The sequence below is a fragment of the Rhynchophorus ferrugineus genome, unplaced genomic scaffold, assembly GCF_030347505.1.
Source record: "Rhynchophorus ferrugineus isolate W39M unplaced genomic scaffold, kcgeb_rfMv2 rfM11, whole genome shotgun sequence".
NCBI classification, from domain to species: domain Eukaryota; kingdom Metazoa; phylum Arthropoda; class Insecta; order Coleoptera; family Curculionidae; genus Rhynchophorus; species Rhynchophorus ferrugineus.
Window position 1 is genome coordinate 8,703,409 of NW_027472590.1, and position 12,698 is coordinate 8,716,106.

The 12,698-nt window shown below is 31.5% G+C and overlaps 1 protein-coding gene across 1 annotated transcript in view; it reads right to left on the reverse strand.

Moving 5' to 3' along the window:
• LOC143205244 (uncharacterized) overlaps nt 1-12,698 on the reverse strand; it is a 95,742-nt gene that overhangs the window by 27,917 nt on the left and 55,127 nt on the right. The gene's annotated exons all lie outside the window — the stretch shown is intronic.

The following is a 12,698-nucleotide window of genomic DNA, read 5'->3' on the forward strand; positions in this document are numbered from 1 at the left end:
CGGGGAGTTGTCTTGGTGAAGCAGCACTTCCTTTTTCTTCAAATGCGGCGTTTTTTCGGCGATTTTGTCCTTCAAACGATCCAATAACGCTATGTAATAGTCGCTGTTGATGGTTCTTCCATTTTTTGAGGTAGTCAATGAAAATTATTCCATGGGCATCCCAAAATACAGACACCATAACCTTTTCAGCTGACTATTGCGTTTTCCCACGCTTTGGGGCGAGTTCATCGTTTGCAGTCCACTCAGATGACTGTCGATTGGACTTTGGAGTAAAATGATGGAGCCATGTTTCATCTATTGTCACATATCGACGCAAACACTCGGGTTTATTACGCTTGATCATCTTCACAAACTGCTCTGAACAATCAAGTCGACGTTGTTTTTGTTCAAAAGTGAGCTCGCGCGACACCCACTTTGCACAAAGCTTTCTCATACCTAAATATTTGTGAATGATATGATGTACACGTTCAGTTGATATCTTTAGAGTGTCTGCTGTTTCATTCAGTTTCAATGTACGGTCATTCAAAATCATTTTGTGGATTTTTTAAATGTTTTCGTCGGTAACAACTTCTTATGGGGGTCCACTGCGTCCACCGTGTTCGGTGCTCATTTCACCACGTCTAAACTTAGCATACCAATCCTTGATGGTTGATTTTCCTGAGGCAGTGTCCGAGAACTCCACATCAAGCCAAGTTTTTGCTTCAACTGAATTTTTTCCCTTTAAAAGGCAATATTTTATCAATACGCGAAATTTCTTTTTATCCATTTTTTTCACAATAACAAAAGTTGCTTTACTCAAAATCCTATAGTTCACAAACTAATGATCGTTGAATAAAACAGTGAACCCACGTCATCTAAATTTATGACGTCAAAATGTTGCAATGTTGAAGCATCAACTTAATTATAACCCATCTAATGCATATATTATTTCTGACACTGACTATCTGATTATCATTAATTTTTTGAAGAATTTTGCAGACGTTTGATTTTATCTTATTTACAATCCGTGATAGACAGTACAATCAACATCGTGATGACGTGAATTCACTGTTATTTTGAACATGTAAGATATCACTTCAGTAAATAATCTCCTGTGTAAAGTAGACAATTCTAAATTTTGTTCTATATCAGATCGGATGGTACTAAAGGTTTTAGTCGACGAACTTCACTGTCATCACTTACTTTCAGCAGCTTGGTTTGCATATTGGGATGCAGTCACACTCTTTCGAAGTACTTAATACTACCTCTTTGAATTAGACACGTTATGGGCTCCAGAGGGTTATCACGCTGTATCATATCGTTAGAGACACTTTTTGTTATAACATTTGTTAGGGAACCGTTGAATTATGGCTATATTTGAGTAAAAATAAATTACCATTAACTATTTTTAAAGTATATATCAGCGGGTACGTGCTTCTTCCAGGTTAGGCGTCAGTCATATGCATACCATAAACATTTTCTTCTATGCAGAGTGAGTAACATTCACTTCATCGGTAGATTTTGTTCAATTTGCTTTTGTTCAAGTGGTAAAGCTCTCAGGTTGATTAATATTTGATTGATTATTATATTATGTTATTGTTTTGGATTTTTTGAGGAATTAAGTTCTTAGTTTCTTAATATGTTGATTAAGTACTTTATTAACACGATCAATAACGTTCTAACTTTCCTCTGCTATAAGTAGCGAAATTTCTCTAGCCAAAAATCTTGCATGTCATCTGATCCGGAAGCTTTCCGTTTATAAAAGACTTTAATAATATATTTTACGTCGTCACTTGTGTTCGAAGTCCACCAGGTAGTGTCTTGGGACCATATCTATATCTGCTCTATACTGCTTATATCTCAACAACAAAAGAAACAGTACTTGAAACATTTGCTCACGACACAGTTATAGCGGCAAAAAATGTATCACTGTCTAAGGCTATAGAAAAAGTACAAGTAGTGGTCAACAAGATCTTGAAATAGACTAGAGATTGGAAAATACAGCTTAATAGCTCCAAATCTGTCCATCCAAGCAGAATCAGCTGAATACCTCGGAATATATCTCGATGGTTGGTTAAACTGGAGACATCATGTGAGACAAAAATTGAAGTAAATTAGACTCAAAGTCAAGCAAATGCACTGGTCATTTTTCCTTCAATCAAATAACTCTTCCAACTATATCTTTAACTTAAAACTTAACTATAAAATAGTCATATCCAGTTCTATTATTATTATTTAAATTGTTAAAATATATATATATTATTATGAAAGAACAAAGTTCTGTTACAAATTATCTCTTTTAGTCACTCATTTATAAAAATATAATCAATAGGAATAGTAAAAAAGCATCAATATTTGCATTTATCACTGAATTATATGAAGCTAATTGATATAATCTGCTGGTACAGGTATTAACTCATCATATTATTAATTAACTACCCTAGTCAATTTAATCTTCGGGTAATTGAATCCATGTCTTGTTATAAAGACGCCATACTGCTCCGCTCCTCAGCTCGTATCGAAAAAACATGATTGTACTCGCTTAAACTTATACGTTTTCTAAATATTTTTACATATATTACGTGAAAGTTACCAGACTCCGTTAAAAACGCCAAAGTTTCATCGTTATTATTGAACAAAATTTGTAGGGCTACAAACAAAAGTAAATGAAACCACTTTAATGACAAGGCTGATGTCTTCAGATACTTGATACGTCACGGGGACGAAGAAATGATGAATAAAACCAGAGCCGTACAAACGAACGCACTAAAAATAATACATTAAAGACATCATCCGAGAAAAAAAAGCGTCCAATACGATGGATTAAATAACTTTTCGCCAGTGGAAGTTTACAGAATAAAGATCCCTCAACTGGAGCTAGATATAATCAATAGGAATAGTAACAAAGCATCAATATTTGCATTTATCACTAAATTATATGAAGCTAATTGATATAATCTGCTGGTACAGGTATTAATTATCATATTATTTTAACTACCCTAGTCAATTTAATCTTCGGGTAATTGAATCCATATCTTGTTATAAAGACGCCATATTGCTCCGTTCCTCAGCTCGTATCGCAAAAACATGATTGTACTCGCTTAAACTTATACGTTTTCTAAATATTTTTACATATATTACGTGAAAGTTACCAGACTCCGTTAAAAACGCCAAAGTTTCATCGTTATTATTGAACAAAATTTGTAGGGCTACAAACAGAAGTAAATGAAACCACTTTAATGACAAGACTGATGTCTTCAGATACTTGATACGTCACGGGGACGAAGAAATGATGAATAAAACCAGAGCCGTACAAACGAACGCACTAAAAATAATACATTAAAGACATCATCCGAGAAAAAAAGCGTCCAATACGATGGATTAAATAACTTTTCGCCAGTGGAAGTTTACAGAATAAAGATCCCTCAACTAGAGCTAGATATAATCAATAGGAATAGTAATAAAGCATCAATATTTGCATTTGTCACTGAATTATATGAAGCTAATTGATATAATCTGCTGGTACAGGTATTAACTCATCATATTATTAATTAAATACCCTAGTCAATTTAATTTTCGGGTAATTGAATCCATGCCTTGTTATAAAGACGCCATATTGCTCCGTTCCTCAGCTCGTAACGCAAAAACATGATTGTACTCGCTTAAACTTATACGTTTTCTAAATATTTTTACATATATTACGTGAAAGTTATCAGACTCTGTTAAAAAAGCCAAAGTTTCATCGTTATTATTGAACAAAATTTGTAGGGCTACAAACAGAAGTAAATGAAACCACTTTAATGACAAGACCGATGTCTTCAGATACTTGATACGTCACGGGGACGACGAAATGATGAATAAAACGAGAGTCGTACGAACGAACGCACTAAAAATAATACATTAAAGACATCATCCGAGAAAAAAAAGCGTCCAATACGATGGATTAAATAACTTTTCGCCAGTGGAAGTTTACAGAATAAAGATCCCTCAACTAGAGCGAGCAACAACATCCGCGAAAGAATCCTTTAAAATAACCCTTTTAGCGGAAAAAAGCTAGTAACTTATAATTAACGTTTTGTAATTGAGGTCGTAAAAATATAAATGGACCTTCAAAGGCTAAGGGAGCGAGATAGTCAAGTGAATTTTTCGAGGGTTTCTCGTCTAATGCGAAAGAAAAACTACACAGCCTAAAAGTATATAGTAATTGTTGTTCTATACTTCAGCGCTCGGCGTTATCAGCTATATACAATAATAATGTTTAACTTGTTCTTTGCGAAAAATGAATAAATGTATTTGCAACTTTATTTTTATCATTTTTGTCGTTATCCGAAGGATATAAAGTTACAATTTTTTTTTATTTTGCAGGTCTGATTTCAGGTCAGATGTTAATAAGAACTAAATCTGAATAATAATATGGATATTGCAACAATCCGAAGGGTATTGTAACCATAAATAGCAGTCATGGGGTACAAGCGTATGAATTTTTATAATAAGAAATTAATTTTTCTCAAATAATTAGCTTGTAAAGGATTGTATATATTTTGATTAGCAGTATATGCTGGCAAAAATATGAAATATCAATGTAATAATCTACCTTGTCAGACATTAAACAGAACAGGCGATGAAAATTGGATTTACTATGACAATCCCAAGCGCAAGATATTGTGGGTTAGACCAGAAGCCCACATTGACGTCGCGTTTTACGCTGACGACACTACTTTCTTTACGACCTTCAGGTTCGATGATACAATTCAAGAACGTTTACAGAAGCAGCTCGATCATGTGGTCAAGTGGTTAAAATTCTGGAGAATGTAAATCAACCCCCTGAAAACCCAGGTTATCTTTTTCCATGACTGGATAATGCCACTTATCTAGGTCTCTACTTCGACCGATTATTTAGTTGGCATTCCCACATCCAGAAAGGTTCGGGGATAGCAAATCTGCTATCTCCCCTGATGTGCTCTTCTAGCAGACTTTCCATTTCAATCAAATGCTTATTTTAGCGGTCCGAACTCCTCTGCGGACCTATGTCTTCTTCAAGATTGTTACACCCAACCAAGTTTTTCAAGATAAGCTTCTCAGGAGGATCTTAAACGCTTCATGGTTTGTAAGAAATAATTAAATTCACAGAGAAACTAACACTCCAAAAATATTCTAGAAACAAAAACTCAGCTCAAGTTCTTCTGAAAACATGTTTGTTCGCGAGCTGATCAACATGCTGGGAGCTTAGCACCGCGTCACTGCTAATCTCACCTTTTTCCAGGCTGCAACGACCTTACCCATAGCTGCAGTAATAACTTTTGCCCCCATACGACAGCACTCAGTTGTGTGTAAATTCAAGATCGTGAACAGTTAGTTTCACTAGCTGCTCTTTCGCCGGGTTCTCGTGCAAAATTACGGCTGCCCGGTTGACGGGTGCCATGTCCCCAAATTTAATGCCGTAGCAGTAGTGACCTACAGGGCTCAGCTGTGAACCGGTTTCGGCTTAGTGTATTGGTAAGCTCAGAGTCAGTCCTACATAATCCGATCCAACTTGTCACTCCAGTATGTGACATGTACTCCGGGTATGTGTCATGCATGCCAGCGACTGGTTTTAGGTTAGAACAAAAAAAAAGTTTGGAAAGGATACACTGTTGCAATTCGAATGGTAAAATCTACCTCACTCAACGAACTCACCAGACATAGCGTCTTCTGATTACCACTGGCGCGTATACGGTTTCGAAGTACTGAAGATGGATGGATGATTGAATCGTTGCTAAACCAACTTGTGGTCAGAAAAATAGGAAATATATGTAGAATATGATGGAAAATATTTTGATTAATGTGTATTGTACACATTTTTCTGAACAAATATTTTCTTTTATTGAAAGAATAATCAGAATTCAAACAATATAAACTAGTATACAAATATACTATTTTTTAACAAAATGTACAAAATATATTTAAAAATCGAATAAGAAATAAGATACTTCAACATCCAATATAACAAGTGATAATTAGAAGGTACAATGACTTGTTGAATGCCTTTGGTCTTGAATAGTGCTGGTGAATCATCAGCAAATATTTCCTTATAATTTTTTAAATATTTTACATATAACACAATTTGCCACGTTTTTGTTTATATAATGATCGTTTTTCCTTTAACATTGAACTCAAAATGTTTTTATTAGAATGTTTGTTAGTTACAAAAATGTGATTGATTTATGTTAAGCAATTGTTACAGAATTGTTCTGAGGTCAACCACATGTACCAAAAAAACCAGAGAGAACATTTTTCTCGTTAATTTTTAATTGTTTTACCGATCTTTTATCAATTTTAACAATGATATTTACTATTGTATGATTTGATTGTATATTATCGCTTTTTTTATAGTTATTTAAAAGTGATTGGTTGCTTCTACTAAGTGTTGTTCTCTCAGAATATATAATACCTAGAAGATCTACATTTTTTGGGAACTGGAATAATGGGAGAGGTCATCAGCTAACATATCTCTATAACTTTTTAACCATTTTGCAAATGATCAACCCTTGTCACATTGCAAAACTACTTTACTGCGTTTTATGTTTATACAACGGTCATTGATTGATTGATTTATCTCCAACGATTGTCACAGTAATCTCGTGAGATCTAAATTTTCCACAAATAAAAATATATAAAGAGGTCAAACACATGTAAGAAAAAATAAACAAAAAGAGCAGTTTTTTCTAGTTAATTTTTAATTATTTTATTCATCCTGTATCATTTGTTAACAGTAATTTTTATCACTATATCTTTTACTTGTATGTTATCGTATGGTATCGTGTTGTATGTTATCTTTGCCAAATCAGGGCAAACTTGGTACGAGTGTGGCCTGAGGAAGAAGGAAGAGTCCTAATTGCAGGGCTAATTGAATGAGGTTCTAAGCTAGCTTGTCAAATAAACCATAGTAGAATCTGGTAGTTTTATTATAGAAACCACGTGGTTACCCTCCATTCTCTATTTCCACTCCATTTTATATATATATATATATATATATATATATATATATATATATATAAGAAATATTATGTAAAGATGCTAAAACAAGGCAACTATGGTTCGTAACGATAATCTCCATAAGGACCTGAAGTTAGAGACTGTCGATAATGTTATCAAGGACTACGCCCAAAGACATGAACGAAGAAACACAACCAGCACATCAATGTTGAGGTTCTCCAGCTTTTAGATAATGGCTTAATCAAAAGATTTAAAAAAGTAAAACTAATTGAACTTGTGGTCTTTTGTTGTGGCTTTGTTCTGTGAAGTTTTAAGCAAAATTCAGTACACATTAAAAACAGTAACATAGATGTAAATCCCAAACTGTTTATCGTAGAATTAGTAATTTTAAAACCGTAGCAAATTAGGATAGAATATAGCTTATTACTGTCAGTTTACTAGATTACAATTGGTATATTCCACTATTTGCTGTTATAATGGATATTACGGAGTTATTAAAGAAGATACGTCATCAGGTACGAAACAAACGTTTAAATCAAAGCGTATTTTCAAAAAAAAAAACGTGCAAAATTATTCAGGACCACGGGGTATATTACATCCAGTATCTAAACAGTCCCGGATCAGCGAAAACAGACAGCAAAGGGAATATTATATTACGTTTCATTTTTATATTTCCGTTTGACGATCTTAATTTTTATTAAAAAGTAACACACAATCGAAAGGTGCTTTAATATTAATTTTCAATTAACATTTCTAGGACCGATTCGGTTTTGTTATATAACACGATGGATGGGAAGTGTCTGGGCTGGCGTGGAGATGGCACTTAACACAAGGATTTAAATTTGCAACGTTGCCAGTTATTACAAATTTTACGTACCTTTAAAGAACATAATATAAATAGTATGAATTACTTTGAATTCATAAATTTTAAATTTTATTAAATAGTAACACACAATCGAAAGGTGCTTTAATATTGATTTTCAATTAATATCTTTTTATAAATTTTAATAAATTTAAAATTTGCAACATTGCCAGTTCATGCAAATTATACGTACATTTGAAGAACATAGTATAAATAGTATGAATTATCTCGAATTCACAAATTTTAAATTTTATTATTAAGTAACGCACAATCGAAAGGTGCTTTATTGTTAATTTTCAATTAACACTTCTAGGAACGATTCAGTTTTGTTATATAAGGCGATGGATGAGAAGGGTATGGGCTGGCGTGAAGATGGCACTTAATACAAGGATTTAAATTTGCAACGTTGCCAGTTCTTGCAAATAGTATGAATTATTTATGAATAAATGAATATAATAATGAAAAAAGAGAAAATAAAACAATATGTATAATTTATTAATATATAAACATTACAATAACAAACCGAATTTATGGTTCTTGAATATCTGAATTCACAAATTTACCTAAAGTCTCACTTGAAACTCAAGTTCAAATTTAACTAAGTTTTCTGTTTATTATTTAAAGTTTCTATATTATGACTAAGTTATTTAACTTTTTATGAACATATTTAATTTGTAAAAGAAAAAAGCATAAAGCAAAACATAAAGCAACATGTAAGGTAACAAATATAATTTATTTATCAATATATAAAAAACAAGTATCCATCTATCTGTAAAATTACATAATAATATAAATTTCATGGCAATAAAAAATATCTTCATCAGATCTGTTCAATATGCAAAAACAGAAACCCTTCTTTCAATTCATTTCATAAAAGCAAGGAATGTAATTCAAATCAATTAGCATTAAGTCCGTGCGTAGAATATACACATGTACAATCATGGCTATATTATTTTAACATTACATATTGTCTGCCATTCATTATGATTAACACAAAATGTTCATCCTTTAACGTAGGGTAGGTATCCAGAAAATAAGAATCTGGCTCGTATAACAACGCACATCCTGTATCTTTATCACATTTACCCATGCTGCAACACTTGTAGGGCCAGTTTTATGCTTTGTAACTGTAGAATTCAACTGGTTTGCTAGCTGCATGTTATATACATCTTTATGAGTCAATAAATCTAATAGTTCAAAATGCCACTGTTTAACTTAGCTTGGGTTTCAACCGATATAGCCTCCATTGAAATTTTACCAACTAGCTTGGCTACAATCATATTTTTATCTGATTTTGGTAACTTTCACCTCTCACCCTTTGATGATACACTGTTATGAATTAATGATGAAATACGCTCAAATTTAAAAGTATAGTCTATTCAAAGTTGTTGTTGTACATACGTCATTAAGATATTTAATGTATTGCCTGCCGTAATTTGTAAATTCGTTTCAGAATCAGACAATATTTTCCATCTTATTTTAATCTAGTTAAAAGGCAAAATTCTGTATGATCAGTTCGATCACGTAAACGAATGAGCTTGTCAAAGTCGTCTGATTGTCAGACGTATGCAAAATTCTCGAAAGCAACAGGGATAAGACGATATAACTCTAACCTATAAAGTATCGTGGCTGTATAATTAACTGTAGTTTTTAGATGTACTATAATGTTAAAATAAACTATATTTGATAACATTTTTGTTCAATTATTTCATTTAGATTAGAATTTTGTTGTATATCAAAGCCTAACTGAACTAAAACTCAGAGTTGATGCGGCAACATTGCGGCGTTTTGACGTAGCATATTTAGATAACGTATGTATGTATAAAATAATTTTGAATCAGAATCATAAAAAGCTTCAAACGTACCAAACTTCAATGAATCTTGTTCAATTTTAATGTCGTCGAATGACGAGAATGATAAACAACGAGCTGCACTTTTACTTTCGCAGGGTCAACTATGTCTAAATATAATGAATTTGGTAAAGAGTTGCAAATTAAAATTGAATGAATACAAACAAACATACAAACAAACATAATCAAAGTTAAACGTGCATTTGCTTTTTTATTGCATAGACTATATATTATTTTTTAACAGAAAATGAACCTTTTTTCATATAGTTATAAACAAATAGGTGGTGAAAATATTGTCAAAAAAGTAAAATTTATATGAGAATCCATAACAAGGCAATTAAAAAGAGTAAAGTTTATTAAAGTGTCACCAAACGATGGTTGGGTTATTTCTAAGGCATTAAATTATTTAAAGAAATCTATTTCGTCTAAGTATTCATATAATTCAGAAATATATTTCTATCAAAAATTACGTTTGACAAAACAAAGACAAACCAAACTCAATTTTTGTTTGCATGCTATGACAAACTCGGCCAATAGGTTTAGATTGATTTTATAGAGGTAAGGTCAATTAACAATTAACTCCATCAAGATTGTTTTATTATACAGTTAGTAGGTCTTTGAGCAATCTTTTTAATTTTATTCTACTTTTTAATATATATATATATATATATATATATATATATATATATATATATATATATATATATATATATACATATATATATATATATATATATATATATATATATACCTATATATATATATATATATATATATATATATGTATGTATATATATATATATATATATATACATATATATATATATATATATATATATATATATATATATATATATATATACATACATATATATATATATATATATATATATATATATATATATACATACATATATATATATATATATATATGTATATATATATATATATATATATATATATATATATGTATATATACATATATATATATATATATATATATATATATATATATATATATATATATATATATTAATATGATATATTCAATATTCTAAATGCGAACATCACGATTGAACTCGTGAATAACATGATGAAAAACAATTTGATGCAGATAATTACAGATTCTAATTAAAACGTTTGGTGTAGTTCCGGGTTAAAAATTGCCACTAATAGGTAGCTAAAGTAAGAGTGTTGCAACCATTCTAATTAAACACTGATTACTAGGAAACAAAACGTCCGCGAAAACAATGTTCAAAGATCGTTGTCATGAAGGCCATCATTTGCCGATTGATTCATCCAAATTCGATGATAGCTTTTTGTGATGGTGGAAATTCATTTCTATAAGGTATAAGGCTCTCACCAATCGTCAATTATAGGATTTTAGGGGCTATTCCAGCCCAATAATTTATTTCATATTTTCAAAGCATAATCCTTGCTCCTAGAAAATGGATACTAAGGGGATTAAAGCTTAGTTTTTAGATGCCCTGTCACTTAAATAACTATATCTCCGAAAATATAGTTTAAATTCTTAAAAATCCTCGTGAGGAGCGTATATTACCAAAAGATTACAATCTATTTTTCAAATTTCTAGACTGGTATACCTCCTTAAACACTGTAGATAACTCACCATAGAGATAATGGCTGAGAAATTAATTTGAAAACTTAAATATTACAATTAATAAATTATTATTGTGCATATTTCAGTATAACAACGATTTCTGTTGATACAGAGAAATTAGTATTTTTACATCAGTTACAACCTTAAATATATTCATTGCATATTATCAAATACTCATAATATATTTCCCAACAATCCTAAAAAATCAAGTTCACTAAACTCCGTATGTGTCATTTTGTGTTAAACTACGGTACTATAATATATAGACTCAATTATTTTACTAAGTAAGTTAAAATAAAATATACTATGCACTGATTAATTGAATATGTGTTTTCTATGCGTCGGTGTTAATTCTTAACCTTTTGTCTCAATAATAGCGACTTAATCTGTGAATATTAACAAATTCCTGAAACGGCCTTTTATTATTGTTTTCGTGATTTACGAAAATAGATGAATAAGTATTATTATTGCAACCTATTATAATAATTTGATGAAATCCCTCATGGTATTTATTATATATCACACAACACAAAAATCAAAGTACAAGTCAACAACCAGGTTATTCGCCAGATGTATCTCCCTTTGACCCTCTCTCTGTACCGCCTTTTTCACACGATTTTCATCCCACGAAGAGTCACTGTATTTTGCAGATCATTTTATTAACAATTTGAATTCGTTCTCTCGCATTCTGATATGAAAATATTTTCCTTCAAGAGTGATACATCTTGTCTCTCCTCCCTCTCACTTTCGCTTGATTATTCATCACCGAACACCAGATCTGGATTATACGGCTTGTGGCATTTGCAATTGGATCGATTTAGTCATCGTTTTCATAAATTATGGGATGGTGGGTGGTTTTGGTTATAACAGAAGTTGTATCGGTTATTGAAACCACGTCAGATTTTCAGGAAACTTGAACACGTTCATTTGAATATGAGGACAGGTTTTAAATACCGAATACTTCTCCCCGGATTCTGCCTTGTCAAGATACAAAAAGGTATATAACGATAAATTGTTAAGCCCTTATGTTATGACAGATATGGGGTTGTGTCTCAATACAAAGGAGATTAGATCAATATTGACAATCAAGTCGAGTCGATTAAAGAGCAATAAGCCTTTTGAGCTGGTCTAGTGTGGTGCTAGTGCAAGAGTAGAGCATATTTCAAGGGTACACATTAATATTAGAGTAAATAAATTGATCAAACCCAAGAGAATGCGAAACTCTTTATTTTTTGTAACAGGTCAATAGAAAAGTCGCCGGCCTGACACATAGATGGCGCTACTAGAAATAAATTTGTATATTTTTTAGTTAGTCCTAAGCCTCAAAAGATGAGTATATAAATTTGGCAGCTGTCGGTCCATAAGTTTCATAAGTATCATTCACGAATATTTGAGTAGGAGAAAGCTTTGT